The sequence below is a fragment of the Mustela nivalis genome (genome assembly GCF_964662115.1).
Source record: "Mustela nivalis genome assembly, chromosome: 5".
Lineage (NCBI taxonomy): Eukaryota > Metazoa > Chordata > Mammalia > Carnivora > Mustelidae > Mustela > Mustela nivalis.
The window spans coordinates 24,751,802-24,767,909 of NC_139024.1; the positions used below are offsets into that span (position 1 = coordinate 24,751,802).

Consider the following 16,108-nt stretch of genomic DNA (forward strand, 5'->3'; position numbering starts at 1 on the left):
TCTGTAGGAGCCCCGGTTGGAGAATTATTGGGCACTAGCTAATCAAATTAAGTATGGATACCTAATGACCCAGCAATTCCGCTTATGATGTAGGTTTTTAGAAATTCTCACACGTGCCCATTAAAGGAAAATGTAGAAGCAGGGGTCAGTCCAGGATTTGTGGGACTTGTGGTTCATATAATCCAGGGAAATGTAGCTAAGAAAAGGAATACAAATTATGAATATAAAATTGGGTACAGAGTTTTGGAAAGGCCTTTGGCAAGTGAGACCCTCCGAGTTTGGGCTTTATCAGCCTGTCGGTGAATTTGTCTCTGCCCATGAGGAAGTTCATTGCAACATGTGCAGAGCAGGGAGTTGAAAGCTTCTAAAACCAATTTGGTTACCACACCTATTGGGCTCCTTGGGGGAAATATTGGGTATTACTAGCTCAGCATTCTTTTTAATAGAAAGACATCCACCTAAACTTAAAAAAAAAAAGGTAATCTTTCAGTGATGGAGATCAGAACCCTAAACCAGCTGTGATAATCTATCACTCCGGTTGGGGGCCACTGGGTATAAATACGCAAGTGAGCCCAGAGAGAGAGTCAGGAAGTCCCCGTGCCTCTGGCAGGGGAGGAACAGTCCGTTGTACTTAACAGAGAGACAATATTTTGCAATACTTCCCAGCTTATCTATTTTTGGAAAAGTCTTGTTACAAAGGAGAGTGCTTTAAAAAAGAGGCTTCACGAAAGCCCCTGGGGGCATCCTGGGGCTGGTACCAGTCTGCACACTGAGAGCCCAGGACATGGCCCTGGGCGCGGAAGGGCAGCGGAAGCTGGAAACGCTGGGCTGTTCTGGGAAGCAAGGTGCTCAGAGAAAAGAAAGAAGCTAGAGGAACACGAGCCTCTCCTTCATGGAGCTAGATCTAGAGATCGCTACTGTGAGGCCTCTGGGAGGTGACGGGGTCATAGGGATGGAGCTCTCATGATTGGGATGAGTGCCCTTATAAAAGAGGCCTGAGAAACTCCCTTGCCCTTTCTGCCACATGAGGATACAATGCAACCTGGTGAGCTCCCGGAAGAGGGCTCTCAACAGAATCTGACCATGCGGGCACCTTGATCTTGGACTTCCAGCTTCTAGAACCAGGAGCAATGAATTTCTGCTGTTTACAAGCCACCCAGTCTGTGATACTTCATTATAGGGGGGAAACAGACGAAGATTGTTGGAAGGAGCATTTGTGAAGGCTGCCTACAGCGGTTCCGTGCCCTAGGGCTGATGCAGTTTGTGATAGGGTTGGAAGGAGGCGCTGCTGGGCGTACAGCACAGAGGCCAAGCGACATGGAGGAAGGGAGTGGTTGGCCGATGCTTGGGACAGAATGCTCACCCCTTTTAAAGGACCCTCACTGTGTGTTGTGAGTCAATGGTGTGTGTGTGTGTGTGAGAGAGAGAGAGAGAGAGAGAGAGAGTGCGTTGGGAGGTAGCCACTAAAGATTCAGCTCCCTAGGCTCACCTCTGGCCCGGAGCACAAGGTCAAAGACAAGGCAACAAATTCCAGCTGCCACCTGCTGGTGCAGCTGAGGCTTCTAGTCAGGCGCTCAGCCTGTAGTGGTAGAGCTGTTGAACAGAACGGGATTGCTACTGTACCTAGAGAAGGGATCAATCTCGGCTTCGGAATTGAGGGAATTAACTGGTAACATTTCACCTAGGATTTGCCTGCCAGGTATGAAGGAGGAAACCCCATGAGCCAAGGCAGAGGAGAAACATTTGCGAGCCAGCTGGGGGACCCCTGATGACGGCACGGGCCATATAGCTTGAAATGGTGGAAGGAGACTGTGGAAGAGAAATCTGGGGTCCGATTGGCAAGGGCCTTGAATGATTGTGGGCCACCGAGTTTAGGCAGCGAGGAGTGATGGAAGATTTTTTATTTTTTTATTTTTATTTTTTTGTGATGGAAGATTTTTTAAAGAGAAGAAAGGGGAAATTACGGGTTTTAGAGACAAGACTCTAGAGGCGCGGAAGAGAGGGGTGGGGGAGGGGAGGGGTTTTGAAGCAGCAAGACCTTCTAGGAAGCTGCCCGCCCACGTCCCAGGAAGAGATAACAGGGACCTGAGCCAGCAGTATAGGGGATCTGAAGATCCCAGATCTGCTCAATCTGGTGTGGGAAAGATGAGAAAACGTATCAATACAATGTCAGACACAGTCTGCGAGGACTATGGCAAGGCATAGACAAGCCCCTCACTGTGCGTGGTGACCAGCAATGTCAAAGGAGATGGACCGTGAACTGGCTGGAGATTGGGGGAACTGCAAGGATCTGCCCTGTGTAGCTGCTGTATGGGGTGGAAGTAGGGAATTTCGGGGAGGCTAGCTTACAAAGAGCTTGGAGCCCCACACCGCAGGCTTAAGGAAGGCAAGTAGGAGCCACTGAAGATCAGGGTTGAAACACAGGTCACCAAGCCAGGCTGGGGCAGAAGATACAGACTGGAGATCATTTCAAGCAAACACTGGTTTAGAATAGCTGAAAAACTCACAGATTTCTTTTCCCTGTGGTCTGTTCTTCAATTCTATTTTATGTGGCAATCGATTTAACTGGTACTTTTCTCCCAGTCTAGGTCATTATTAAGCATATGGATTTTTCCAGTATGAAATTAATCTACTCTGTAGAGTAAATTGCTTGAGAAGAACTACCTTCAAACTTGTTTTCTGCCTTGGCCGTTCCCACCCCTGGAGGGTTTCTGGATGTGCTGAATTCCACCATGGACTAAGCCCCAGTTGGACCACAGAACCAAGTCTGAGGCGGGAACCTTCCTGCAGGAGGTACACCCAGTGCTGCTCCAACTTGGGTCTCAACTCTCTCTGGGCTGCTCAGAGGGCAAAGGCTTCTGCTGGGGACAAATGGAGGGGAAGCAGACAAGTGAGAGAGAACAGAATGAGACTCCTTTCCAGCTCATCCTGAAGTGATGGTGGTATACTTAGGAGAAGACAATTTTTCTAGGCAATAGGAAACTCAAATTCCCTGAAAGGGAAAAAACTCTGGCATTGATTTAGCAAATTTCAAGTGGCCTCCACATTCCACGGGAATAATCTAGAATGTGTGAACTGGTTTCTTCAGTATCACAGGTTGCGTTCTCTGGTAGGAAGGCTTCACTTGGCAATACTATGTTCAAAGAGAAATGAGTTCATCTCCAGGTTCCATGTCTCAGGTTTGTAAAAAAGAATAAAATTAAGGTAGAATTTGAACTTTCAAAAACATTGAAATTGCTGGCTCAGCTCAGATGGGTCTTTCTTAACATACTGCTCTCTACTCACCATTTCATTGCTGAGGAACCCACACTAACTGTCTACAGCCTTTGGATTTGGTTAGAACTCTTTTTGATCTTTAAGAATCTCCATATGGATCAGTCTCTTCCATTTTTGTCTCCCACTCCTGTAAACTTCTATCATATATCAGTAAACTTACTGATCCCCCTGGACACCAGACCCCACACTTACTTCTATTTTTGCATTTTATTTTGCATTCTTATTTATACAGCTTTCCCTAAACACCTCCCTCTTTCTCTACCTGCCCAAATACATCAAGATTCAGATTTGCACCCAGCCCTCCCACAGCTGACCATACTGGTGGCTTCCCCAAATTCATGTTTCCCTTCTCCCTGGCAAAGAAGACCTGAGACCTGTTTAGGTGTCCAGCTGTCCCCCACTCAGAGGATGGTGACCTGCCCCCAGCTCAAGGTAAGTTCTAACCAGCTAAATCAATCACTGTGGTCTCTTCCCCTCGACCATGACTAGTTGGGTGGACTATGAGTTGTAGGGGAAGAGGTCTGCCCAGACACATCTGAAGTTTTCCTCATCTGAAGAAGCTGTCTTCTTTCTTTCACTAATGGGCATTGCCATGTTTGGATGCTTCAACTGGACGCCATCTTGCACTCAGGTGGGAAACTACCAATTACACTGAGAATGGTTGAGTGGAAAGATGGAAATCTCCTGTATTGAGATTCTGACCCCCTGCTCTATCTCTGTACTTACTACTGGATGAGATAATGCATTTCCTTACTGTTTAAGCCTCCATGAGTTAGAGTTTTTGGGCAATGACAGCCAACAGCTTCCTAAGTGGCTGAGGCATTCTTAAACCTGAGGGACACATTCCCAGGGGGCCCATGGATAGAATTCAAGGGCCCATGAAAATTGTGCACTTTAGTATTTCTTTCAATTAGGAATGTAGGCAACAAGCCTCAGCAATATTTGTAGAACCTGCAGCTCGGTCCTAATAGAAATCATGGATATATTCATACTACATTTTGGTTGTTGGAGATGTCTTAAACTGGGCGCCATAATGGTTTTCTTGAGCCTGAAGCACCTTTGCTTTTGTGGGCACCTTGGTCCATGAAAATTGTCTTTGGCTACCGCATTAGTATAAAGACAATTGTATAAGTATATATTAGAACATTTTTTCAGCCTAAAATTTATATTTTCTTTGGACTTCAAAAAATGAAGACATTTTCTCATATATCATTAATGCTCACCACCACTTCAAAATTTTGGTAGTTATTAGACCTATTGCTAGAGCCTGAATTAATTTAAGAAGCACATATTAATTGTGTTACAAATTTGTTTTTTAAAACTATTTTTAATAGATTTTATTTATTTACTTTAGAGAGAGTGTGAGCTCATAAGCATGGGGGAGGGGTAGAGGGAGAGGGAGAAGCAGGTTCCCTCCAAGCAGGGGGGCTCCTGATGTGGTGCTCAGTCCCAGGACCCCAGGATCATGACCTAAGCTGAAGGCAGACGCTTAGCCAACTGAGCCACCCATGTGCTCCAATTTTAAAAACTATTTTTTTTTTTAAGATTTTATTTATTCTTCAGAGAGAGAGGGAGAGAGAGCGAGCACAGGCAGACAGAATGGCAGGCAGAGGCTGAGGGAGAAGCAGGCTCCCTGCTGAGCAAGGAGCCCGATGTGGGACTCAATCCCAGGACGCCGGGATCATGACCTGAGCCAAAGGCAGCTGCTTAACCAACTGAGCCACCCAGGCATCCCTTAAAAACGATTTTGATAGTTTTATTTCAACCAAATTGATATACAATACATAATTATATATATATATATTTATGATTATATTCTGCCTTTAAAGTACTATTCTAAAAAACTTATACTTAGAATAATACTTAAAGTATTATTCTAACAAAACAAAATAAAACCCTATTTGGTGAGGGGTCCACAGGCTTAACCAGACTGCTAAAGTGTCCATGGCACAAGATTGGTAAAGAATGACTATGACGGCATTCCCCATGACTCAAGGTGGCTTTGGCTTTTTTCCCATCAAGACACATATAGCAGCGCCAATCATTTTAGGAAATGATTCTATACAGGGCAGGATATTAAAGTATTTGGTCTCCCCATGAGAGATGCCTTCATGTTTTATTGTTTCTGTAAATTAGAGCTGCTCCTATAATCTCTTTGAGGGCAATTTGCCATCCATTTCCTTGTTGTACCCAATAGTACTGGTACAGCCCTAGTCATCCAACAGATGCTCAGTCAACGTTTGCTGGCTTGCCCTTGTCTCTAAGAAAGCCATGGTGTGGAAGGGTCTGGCTGTCTTTTGTAATATCAATCAGCAAAATCAGCAAAGCCCACAAACAATTCTAGTTTTCCTTAATTGGAGCTGCAGGCTTAAAGCCCTTACGAATTTCCCCAGAGCTAAATGACTTACAGTTGAACAAAAGTCCAGTGTTTAAGATTATATAGTATATGTGCTGCCGAAGGGAGCACACTTTGTTTAAGATTATAGATGTAGAAACAGGAGGATGTGAAGAAAAAGTAAAGGAAAACAAAAACTTATTTCAGGGAGGCGGAGAGAAAGAGGTTTTCCTTAAAGCCTAAACCAACATCCCCTTGTCATACTGGTGTGGGTGGGGATTTAGGGCCCTCCAGGCCAAGTCCAGAGTCCAGCTTCACATACTATCAAAGGCCAGGTTCCACTTAGAAAAGTAGAGCATGGGACCCTAGGAATTCCAGGAAATAAGAGAGTGAAAGAGAAGCTCTCATTGCCTGTCTTCCATTTATGGACAGCACAGGTCCCAGGGAGAGGGCCGCACACCTTGGACTTGGACACACTATCCTCACATTTCATCCTCACCTCTGCCCTGCACAGCGGGCATCATAGTCCCCACTTTGCAGGTACAGGAAACAGACCGGAGAGGTTGAGAGGTACAGACCTCCTAAGACTAAACGCCTGTGTCTTCCGTGTGTATCTCCTAAGAGATCTGTGCTCCATACACTCCTATGTAAGAACGGTACAATCAGTACAGTGTTAACTCAGAAAGGTTAGCATTGATGACATGCTATTATGTAATATACGGCTCAAGTTCCAATCTCCCCGGTCATCTTAATATAGTCCTTTGTATCTTTTCTTTTTCTTGAGCCAGGATCCAGTCAATGGTCACACATAGCATTTTGTTGTCACATCTCCCTTCTTTAATCTAGAACAGTTACCCAGACTTCTTATTTTTATTATCATTATTGCCCTTCATAAAAATGACACTTTTGAAAATTCCAACCAAGCCAGCTATACTGTGGAATATCCTTCAATTTGGATTTGCCTGTTTCCTTGTGATAGACAAAAGATACACTAGTTTTGGCAGGGATATGGATACCATGTTCTTGATTAATTGGTATTATTGTCTTTAGATCCTTTAAAGTGTAAGGGGGCCATGGAATCCATGTTCTTGGGGGCATCTGGTTTATAAAGCTTTTTTAAAAATTTTTTATTTTATTTATTTATTTGACAGACAGAGATCACAAATAGGGAGAGAGGCAGGCAGAGAGAGAGGGGGAAACAGGATCCTCGTGGAGCAGAGCGGCCGATGCAGGGCTCGATCCCAGGACCCGGAAACCATGACCCCAGCCCAAGGCTCAACCCACTGAGCCACCCCGGCGCCCCAAGGCGGGAGGGGGGGGGCATCTGGTTTATAAGTGAGTTTCCCAGTTACATGCCAATTTCAAAGCCATTGTTATCTTTGTGTATCTTGCCCCACTTAATGAAGCTCCTAGTGTCAAGACAGGCCTTCACTTCTCCAGGCCCTGGACCCTCCCACCCAACCCAGACAGTGTCTGAAACTGGGGTCCAGGGGCGGAGCTGAAGCAGTGCTGGCAGGATATCACACAGGTGACAGCAGCAAGGGGCTGACAAGTGGCCCACTGTTGCCATGACCACCCTTGCAAGTTTCCCCGGGGGGATTCCGCACAGGTTCAGTTCATAACCTGACGGGCTCTCTGGCTCTGTCTTCTTTCTGCCTGGGGCCTCCCAGATCCAGCCCTAAAAAGCTGAATAGGGAAGGGAACAAGGCCAGGCACCGGTTAGGGCGGTCATGTAGGTGCAGGATAAACGTTCTGAGAAAGTCAAGACTGAGTATATAGAAACAACCAGAAACCTGTAGACGGGAAAGAGTGTCAGCGATGATTGACTAGCTGTTTTCAGATCACTGCCGTGAGCCCATACAAACGGTGAGAATGAATTCAGTCGCTCAGACTTGACTATTTTGCCTACCAACATTCCAAAGATTTAGGCAAAATGGCAAAGGAGCTCTTTTTATTTATTTATTTTTTGGTGTCTTCACATCTCCATTTTCTGGTCCCTCACAGTTGTCCTCCTTCAGACTCCAAGGGCTCAATACTCCTGTCAGTTTCTTTGTTCCTGCTAAAGTGTAATGGACTAACAACACCTTAGAAGGTTATTTCTTTGTCTATTATAGTTTTGCTAGAGGGAGCAGAGGGCCCTAAAAGTTTCTTCATCGGGTGAGCCAGGGAGCCAGCGGCGCGGAGGGCCTGAGCATGCGCAGGTGAAGCGGGTTAAGGTGGGAGAAGCGGGGAGCGGAAGCAGAGCAGCAGGGAAACCCGGAAACAAGGGGCTGGGTGGGCCTGGGCCACTGAGTGCTCCCTGAGGGTCGTCCACGCGGTGGTGGAGCCTCGGTAAAGACAGTGAGCGTGGGGAGTGGTCAAGGGGGACGCTGGGTCCAGTCAGTTTTACCTGAAGTCGCTTGGAGGGGGTCTTCTAGGCCTTCTCCCAACGTCCAAGGGGTCTACCGATGAGGAAACGTGTCGGGTGTGAACTGCCTTCCGCCTTGAACCTGAAGCCAGCAACAGGTAAGAGCCACAGGAACCTGAACTAGCTGGGGCCAGCGGAAGCCGAAGGGTCAGGGCAGGAGCCAGACGTTCCAAGCAAAAGGAGTGGGTTCTTGGGAATCTAACACTTAGTTCCTGACAGTTCAGAGGAACAGGATTAGTTAGGCCCCAAGCCTTGGTTTTGTCAGCTCACGGACATTTGTGTGTGGGCATTGATATGTATGTAATTTTTAAATTAAAATTCAAGTAATTAACATAAAATGTATTATTTTTAAGGGGTGTATGTATTTTTAAAAAAATATATTTTATTTACTTGAGAGAGAGAGACAGACAAGCAGGGGGAAGGGCAGAAAGAGAAGCAGACTCCCCACTGAGCAGGGAGCTCTACTCTGGGCTGGATCCCAGGACTTCTGGGTCATGACCTGAGCCCAAGGCCAACGCTTAACCGACTGGGCCACCCAGGCACCCCTGTATATATGTGTTTGTTAATAAAATTCTGCCAGAACTTATAGATGACTGGAAATCTGGTGGGGATCGGGTGTGGTGGCTATGGAATGGTATGGAAAGGTGTCAGATTCTGTGCAGAACAGGTCTTGGAGGCCTGAGATGGAAAGAGGAGTGGTCATCTTGAAAGGCTGGAGACCTCTAGCTCTTAGAAGAGGATAGTTGTGCTGAGCCAACTTCAAAGTGAGTTTAGAAGAATCACAACATACTTTTTCTGATCCTGTGTTGTTGATAAAAGGGATTTCATTTTTCTTTGAGTGAGTGGCTCGTATCTGTTGTCGAAGATGAAGATATTCACTGAGGACTTGATGTGGTGACTGTATAATGCGGACTTATGACTTATGAGGTGGTTTTGCTCTAAGCTTATACCCAGATTCCAGGACAGGAGACAAAATGAAAACAAATTTTCTTGCATTTGCCAAATGGGGAATGTAGGTGAGTTTGTGTGTGGAATCTCCCTCAAATTAATATATTTGTTCAATAATATTTATTCATGCCTATTACAGTAAAGCCTTTTAGGGAAATAGAGGGGCAAATATACAGGTACACAGGAAAGAATTCATATGAAAGGGGAAAACGTGGCATAGAAAGTGAAGTAAATGTCTTGCCTGGGGTTATCAAATTTACTTCTGCCAGTTAATCCGTAAAGCACTTAGGTGTTTATTGTTTATTTCAAGATGAACCTTTCTTGGTACAAAGAACTATGGGAGAATATTAGAAAAATGTAACTGCATCTGTGACCTGAATTTGCAATCTAGTGTGAGTTGCAGAAATAGCGTGTGTGAAACAATTGGCCAATGAGATAAAATAATGAATAATTAGTTATTAAACTGTGTGGTCTAAAAAAATAAGGGTTTTAGCAGAGAGGACAAATAGGCTTTAGTATAGACATCCTTACCATGTCTGCTCATGCACAACCGGTTGTCTTGTTTTTAAAGATTTTATTTATTTATTTGACAGACAGAGATCATAAGTAGGCAGAGAGACCCACAGAGAGAGAGGAAGGGAAGCAGGCTATCTGCTGAGCAGAGAGCCTGATGCAGGGCTCGATCCCAGGATCCTGAGATCATGACCTAAGCTGAAAGCAGAGGCTTTAACCCACTGAGCCACCCAGGCACCCCTTGTTTTTGTTTCTTTGAGGAGGGTAAATATCTTTTAAATTCTAGAAAATGCAGAGAATGTCATAAGCACCTGTGTTCCCATTTCACAGAATTTTAAAAATGCTGGAATTTTTCTCTTTTGTTTCAGACTTTTTTTGTTTAAGATTGACTTATTTATTAGAGAGAGAGGGTGGAGGGACCAGGATCAGAGGGAGAGAGAATCTTTTTTTTAAGTTTTTATTTATTTAATTCTTTTCAAGGGAGAGAGAGAGAGGGAGAGTGCACATGAGCCTGCACATGTGTGAGCACAACCTAGGGGGAGGGGAGGTGGTGGGTGGGATGAGGCAGAGGAAGAAGTAAATAGAGCAGGGAGCCCGACGCAAGGCAGAGCTCGATCCCAGGACCCTGAGATCACGACTTGAGCGAAAACCAAGAGTCAGACGCTTAACTGACTGAGCCACCCAGGTGCCCCTGTTTCAGACATCGTTTTACATAAAATGAAGAAAATTCCTTAGAGTAGACACTCCTCATCCTCTCCCCTGAAGGCTTTTTTTGTTCAGCACTGTACTTGTGGGATTTATCAATGACTCATGTCATTTGTTCATTTTCAGTGCTGAACAATGTTGTCTTGTGCAAACGGAACCACTTTATTCATCCTACTATTGATGGCCATGTGAGTTATTTTCATTTTTTGGCTACTGCAAATAATCCTACTATGAACATTCTTATATATCTTCTCGGTGACCAAGTGCGCTAATTTTTCTGGCATGTATACCTTGGAGTGAAAATGCTGTGTCACAGTATATCTGTCTGTTTGGCTTTTGCCAAACAATTTTCTAAAGTGGTTGTACCTGTTGTTCCATATATGTCCCTAATATGCACTATTTTACATTTTTTTAAACTAGCCTTTTGGTGAGTATAGTAACATCTCATTTGTGTTTCCCTGATGACTGATGAGGTTAATCTCCTTTTCACATATTTTCAGGTATTTCCTCTTTTCGTGAATTGTTTGTTCAAGTGTTTTGCCCATTTTTCTATTGTGTTGTCAGTTTTTTGTTATTGATTTGTAGGTCTTTATATAGTTTGGATACAAGCTTTTGTTATATGTGTTACAAATAATTTTTCCCCTCTTGGTGGTTTTTTTCTTAATGGTGTCTGATGAACCAACATTCTTACTCTTAGGTTGTCCATTTGTCAATCTTTTTTTAAAAAATTTTTATAGTTAGTGCTTTACAATTCCTGATTTAGAAATCTTTGCCTACCCCCCAGGATAATAAATAGAGATAATAAATAAAGAGAATAATAAAGTTATTCTCTTATATTAGCAAATGGAATCTTTATTGTTTTACCTTTCAAATTTAGGTCTACAATCCACTTAGAATTGATTTTTGAATATGGTATGACACAGGGATCAAGTTTTGCTTTTTTCCATGTTAATATCTCACTGACCTAACAGCATTATTGAAATGACCATTCTTTCCCTAATCTTTAGTGCCATCCCTGTCACAATTCGATGTCACTCAAGTGTGCATTCTCTCCCTTCTGTGCCTTTGGTGTGTCTGTTCCTGGAGTTTGAGTTCAACTTCCAGATTTGTTCCATCAAGGGCTGAGGAAGCTGGGGTCTTCGTTCACCAACTCCTGTTACTCACTAGTGCAGGGTTGTTCCTGGAGACATTAACTCCCCAGTACCCCTTCCCTGCTCCATACACAAGCCAAGAACAGTTCTACAACCAGGAGAAGCTCACCATCTACTTCCCTCCTGACACACTTTTTGGCAGCATATAGTTCGTTGTGGCTGTGGGACTGAGAGCTCCAGTTTGGGGTTGGCTGCTGCTCAGAGGCTATCTTCAGTTCCTAGAAGATGCCTACTATTATTTACTACTTGAGATTGCCCAACACAACCACCTGATTTTTCACAGGGAGGAAAAGGCTTTAGCATGATGGGCACCACAGTTTTATGAAACAGCATAATCATGCACACAGAATCATATTTATTCTGCCACCTTTGTCCTATTCTGTTCAAGTCACAGGTCCCACATTTACAGGGAAGGCATCCCGCGGGATTGGGAATCATGGGGGCTGCTTTAGAAGTCTGTCTGCCATAGCAGGTATGGGAACTATCTACCAAGCTGAAGGTGACCCTCAAAATGTGCCAAATAGATATTGGCAAGACACTGCCAGGCCCTCCCAAATATCTCTGTCCTAAATCTCTCCTGAATTTCAGACTGATGTATATACATTGGGCTACTTAATATTTCTTCTTGCATGGCTAATAGGCATCTTGTCTTTAACATGTCCCAAGATAAACTACTCTTCCACACCACTGGTAACAAATAGGAAAAACCTGTGTTTTTCCAACTACAAAAATCCTGGAGTTGTTCTCATTCTTCTCTTTCTGTTATAACTCTCTTGGTTCTCTCCTTAAGCTACATGTAGTACCTGATCACTTTTACTATTTCTGCAGCTTTCAACCTGGTCCAAGCCACCATTATCTCTGGTCTGTTTCCAGACTTTGACCTCAGCCGCTAGAGAGATCCCATTTCAATATAAGTTAGAACATGGCAGTTCACAAGTCAAAAATCTCCCAGTGATTGCCCAAGTTCCCCAGAGTACAGGTCAAAGACCCATCATGCCTACAAGCGCTACATGGCTCCTAACCCAAACCTGCCTGACCCATTCCCCACCATTCTCTTCTCTTCAGTCTTCTCCAGCAGCACTGGCCGCCGTGCTATTCCTTGATTGTGTTGAGCACATTCCTTCCTCAGGAGTTTTGCACTTGCAGTTCCCTCTACTAGAATACTCCTCACCCTCATATAAACATATGGTTTCTCCCTCAGCTCCATCTGGTCTGTGCTTAAATGGCCCCCTTACGAGTGAGGCCTTCCCTTTTCACTTGACATAAAACAACACCATGTCTTGCTTATTCCATTTCATTTCCCTCCATGGCAGTTTTCACACAGAGTGACATATTGTGTCACATTCTCTCATTTATTTATTATTTCTTATCTCCCACTAAAATGTAGGTCCCATTGGTTAAGAAATTTGTCTTTTTTATTCTCTGGTGTGTCCTCTAGATATAGCCTAGAACAATGCTTCACATGTGGGAGATGCTCAATAAATGACTGTTGAAGGAAAGAATGCTGTGCCCCAGAAGAGACCGTAGAGGTCTGGTCTCAATTTAGAGAAGACACGAGGCTGCTCCACATTTAGTGAGTGGTAGCTCTGGGGCAAGAACCGAAGTCTCCCTTTTTCTGGTTTGTTCTTCCCATTCCACTACTTTCTACTTTGATGGAAGCTCAACACTGATAACTGATAATTAAGTAAAATAATAGAGAATAGTTCCAAACATATTCCTAAAGCTTTTGCCAAATAAAACTCTGCTGTTCTTTTAATCTATTAACTTAGCGTCCAAAGCAAATGTCAATGGTGAGCAGAAGGGGGTGAGGCACGTTATAACTGCTTTATACATAGAGTTCTACTTACTGACCAAGTGAGTCATTGTCCTGCCCAGGGAACAATGGTCTAAGTTGTCTGCAAAGATAAATGACTCTTGTAAAGAGCTCAGTTTGCTCCTTTGATGAATAGGGCAAGGGAAGGATCCACTCAGTGCCCCCTTTCACTCTCTTCTGTACCTGAGTGGTGGCTTCATGAGCCACTGTTAACAAACCCAGTGTCTACCTTACAAAGCTCAGAAAGGATATAATTTGGGATTTTTTTTTTATCCTCTAGGATATAATTTGGGATTTTTTTCAGAGAAGATGCCTCTCTCATCTCTCTCCTACCTCTTCATTTGTCCCATCCGTCTCCATTTTGGGGAGCAAACATTGTTGCTAAAACAACTAGATTAAGGTAAAACAACTTCCTAGGTCCCCTGGTCCTTTTTTCCCTCACCTTTTTCCATGTGCCTTCCTTTCTCTGTGCTCTATTCAAATACCTCCTCTGCAATGGCTGGACATGGACCTAGGATGTGAACTCAAAAAGAATGGAATCATTTCATTTGCATATTTCCATAATTTCTGCAGCAACATGATGGATGGGAGTGGTGGAGGGGTTTTAGATGTCAAATTTGCAGGTAGGCTATATCAGAAAGGTGTCTCTTTGCTAAATTAAAACAATTCATTACAAACAGAATGATGTATATATGTGTAAATTAACTCTTAATATTCACTCTGGGAGTCATGGATAGCATGTGAAGGAAATCAATCAGGAAGCCACTATCTAGAAGCGGTTATATAAGCATTATAAATATTGTCATAGAAATCTATTCCACATGGTGTGTCAGTTAGCATAAGTGATGTAAGAAAGACTTTGCTAGTAACTAAATGAGTAACCTTCCAGCTATGAGCTTAGATAAAAAACTGTATTAGGTCTCTTTATCCTTGCATGGGAATAGTGTACATTTCCAGCAAGCCCATGAGCCTTACACATTGAGATAGCACTCCTGGTCCAGAAATAATCCATCTTGTCCTGCCTTCTTGCATTGCAAGGGGGCGTGGGGAAGTGGGCAGGCTCTGCTGCATGATCCTACCAGAAGCCCAACTTAGCTGCTGTCACAGTGTTGGTCTGTCTGCCTCCTTCCCTTGCAACATGTCCGTCAATAACTGAGTATGGGGACTTGGCCAAGATTAAAGGAAGGGTTCGATGATGGGGTTTGTGTCTGCTTGCTAATGAAGGTTTGCATGTATGGCAGAAATTGGCCTAAGACTAGCTTTCATCATAATAACCTGCCTAGGGGTAGGTGGTAGAAGAAAGGGATATAGAGATTCAGCCTTCCTCTCACCCCAGGTATTTACCAGTATTTACCACAGGAAATGAATAATAACTGAATGGTTAAATTGGCTTAGGTCAATTTGCAGCCCACATCTTCAGCCACATTTTACAATTGTTCTTGATGAAGATAAAAAGTAAATAGGTCTTAGTAGCTAATGGAGGATGACAAGAGGTAAGATTTTCTCTCAGCCTTGTCCATTGGTCTACTTAAGGATCCTAACTTTCAGACTTATTGGTGCATTTTATTTCCTTTATGTGGGAATATGGTAGACACAGAATGGTAGGACTTATTTGAGTCTTCCAAGGTAATAACTATTATTGAATAAAGGAGGATTCTCTCAATGAGTCAGGCCTAGGGAATCCAGGGCAAAGAATCAAAATATTATATTCAGATGTCATTTTTGGCATAGAGGCCATTGGTACCTGAGGCCAGGATGGGGATACAGAGGAAGATAATTAGATGAGTTTTCAAACTACAGCAATATCACAGAAAGTGTCCTTCCCAACCAAAGCACCCCCTGACTAGTGTAGCGGAGGCTCCTTCCACACAAATGGTTTGGGGTGATGAAGGGTGATGCCCAGAAGATAAGTAAAGACCCTTTAGGAAAGATCAGGTTTCTAAGGGCCAGATACTGGAGGGTACTCTTGATTATGGACCTAGGAAGGTGATGACTGCACAGAAGGATTGATATGTTTTTACAGATCCAGATGACTGGAAAACACAGATATTATCTTTGCCCTTATTTTATTGGGGGAGGGGCCTTCCTCAAAACGCACACTCAGAGTCCAGTGGGACCTGTGCCCTGGCAATTGTGCCTTCTGGCCTGATAAGTGTATGAAAGGCGAGGTAGCTAGAGGAAGACTTTGTTTTTCTCTTTTTCAGCTTGAAACATTTGAGGGCAGAAGAGTTGACATAAAGCAAACATAATTACATGTTAACTTCAAAGATGGAAAATACCATGTACATTAAATTCTATAACCTGCCAGGAAGGAAATTATTCACGTTGACCTAATTTTATTTCTGATCTACCTACCATTATTTAGAGTAAAAATGTTGGTGGTTGACTTTATAATTCAGTGCTTTTATTGGAAAATAATTTTTAAAATGACAATATACTGTAGAAGAGAATATGCCTCTCCCAATTACATATTTTACAAGTAATTATGGATAGTGGGTGACCACTTAGTAGAGAATTTTAGATCTTTTTAAAAATAAAAACTATAGGGATGCCTGGGTGGCTCAGTTGGTTGAGCGGCTGCCTTCGGCTCAGGTCATGATCCCAGCGTCCTGGGATCGAGTCCCACATCGGGCTCCTTGCTTAGCAGGGAGCCTGCTTCTCCCTCTGCCTCTTCCTGCCACTCTGTCTGCCTGTGCTTGCTCTCGCTTCTCTCTCTATGACAAATAAATAAAAAAAAATAATAATAAAAAAAAAATAAAAAAAAATAAAAACTATAAAATCTGTCATTTTGTCTTTATTTATTGATCATTTACTTTATTATTATTAATTTATCATTATTAAACATTGTTTCTCTACCTTGTTTTTATGCATTAACTCAACCTAGTTTGTGTTTGAATTTCTGCTTGGATACAACGTTATTTCATAAAAATGTTCTGGTTCATTTTGTTTCAGGTACTATG

The 16,108-nt window shown here is 43.3% G+C and overlaps 1 long non-coding RNA gene across 1 annotated transcript; it reads left to right on the top strand.

The window, feature by feature from the left end:
* Window positions 1–7,973: 7,973 nt before the first annotated feature.
* Window positions 7,974–13,782, top strand: LOC309865591. Its single transcript, XR_014312186.1, has 3 exons — window positions 7,974–8,116; window positions 10,311–10,372; window positions 13,429–13,782. It is a non-coding gene; the product is annotated as an uncharacterized lncRNA (long non-coding RNA).
* The last annotated feature ends 2,326 nt before the right edge of the window (window positions 13,783–16,108 follow it).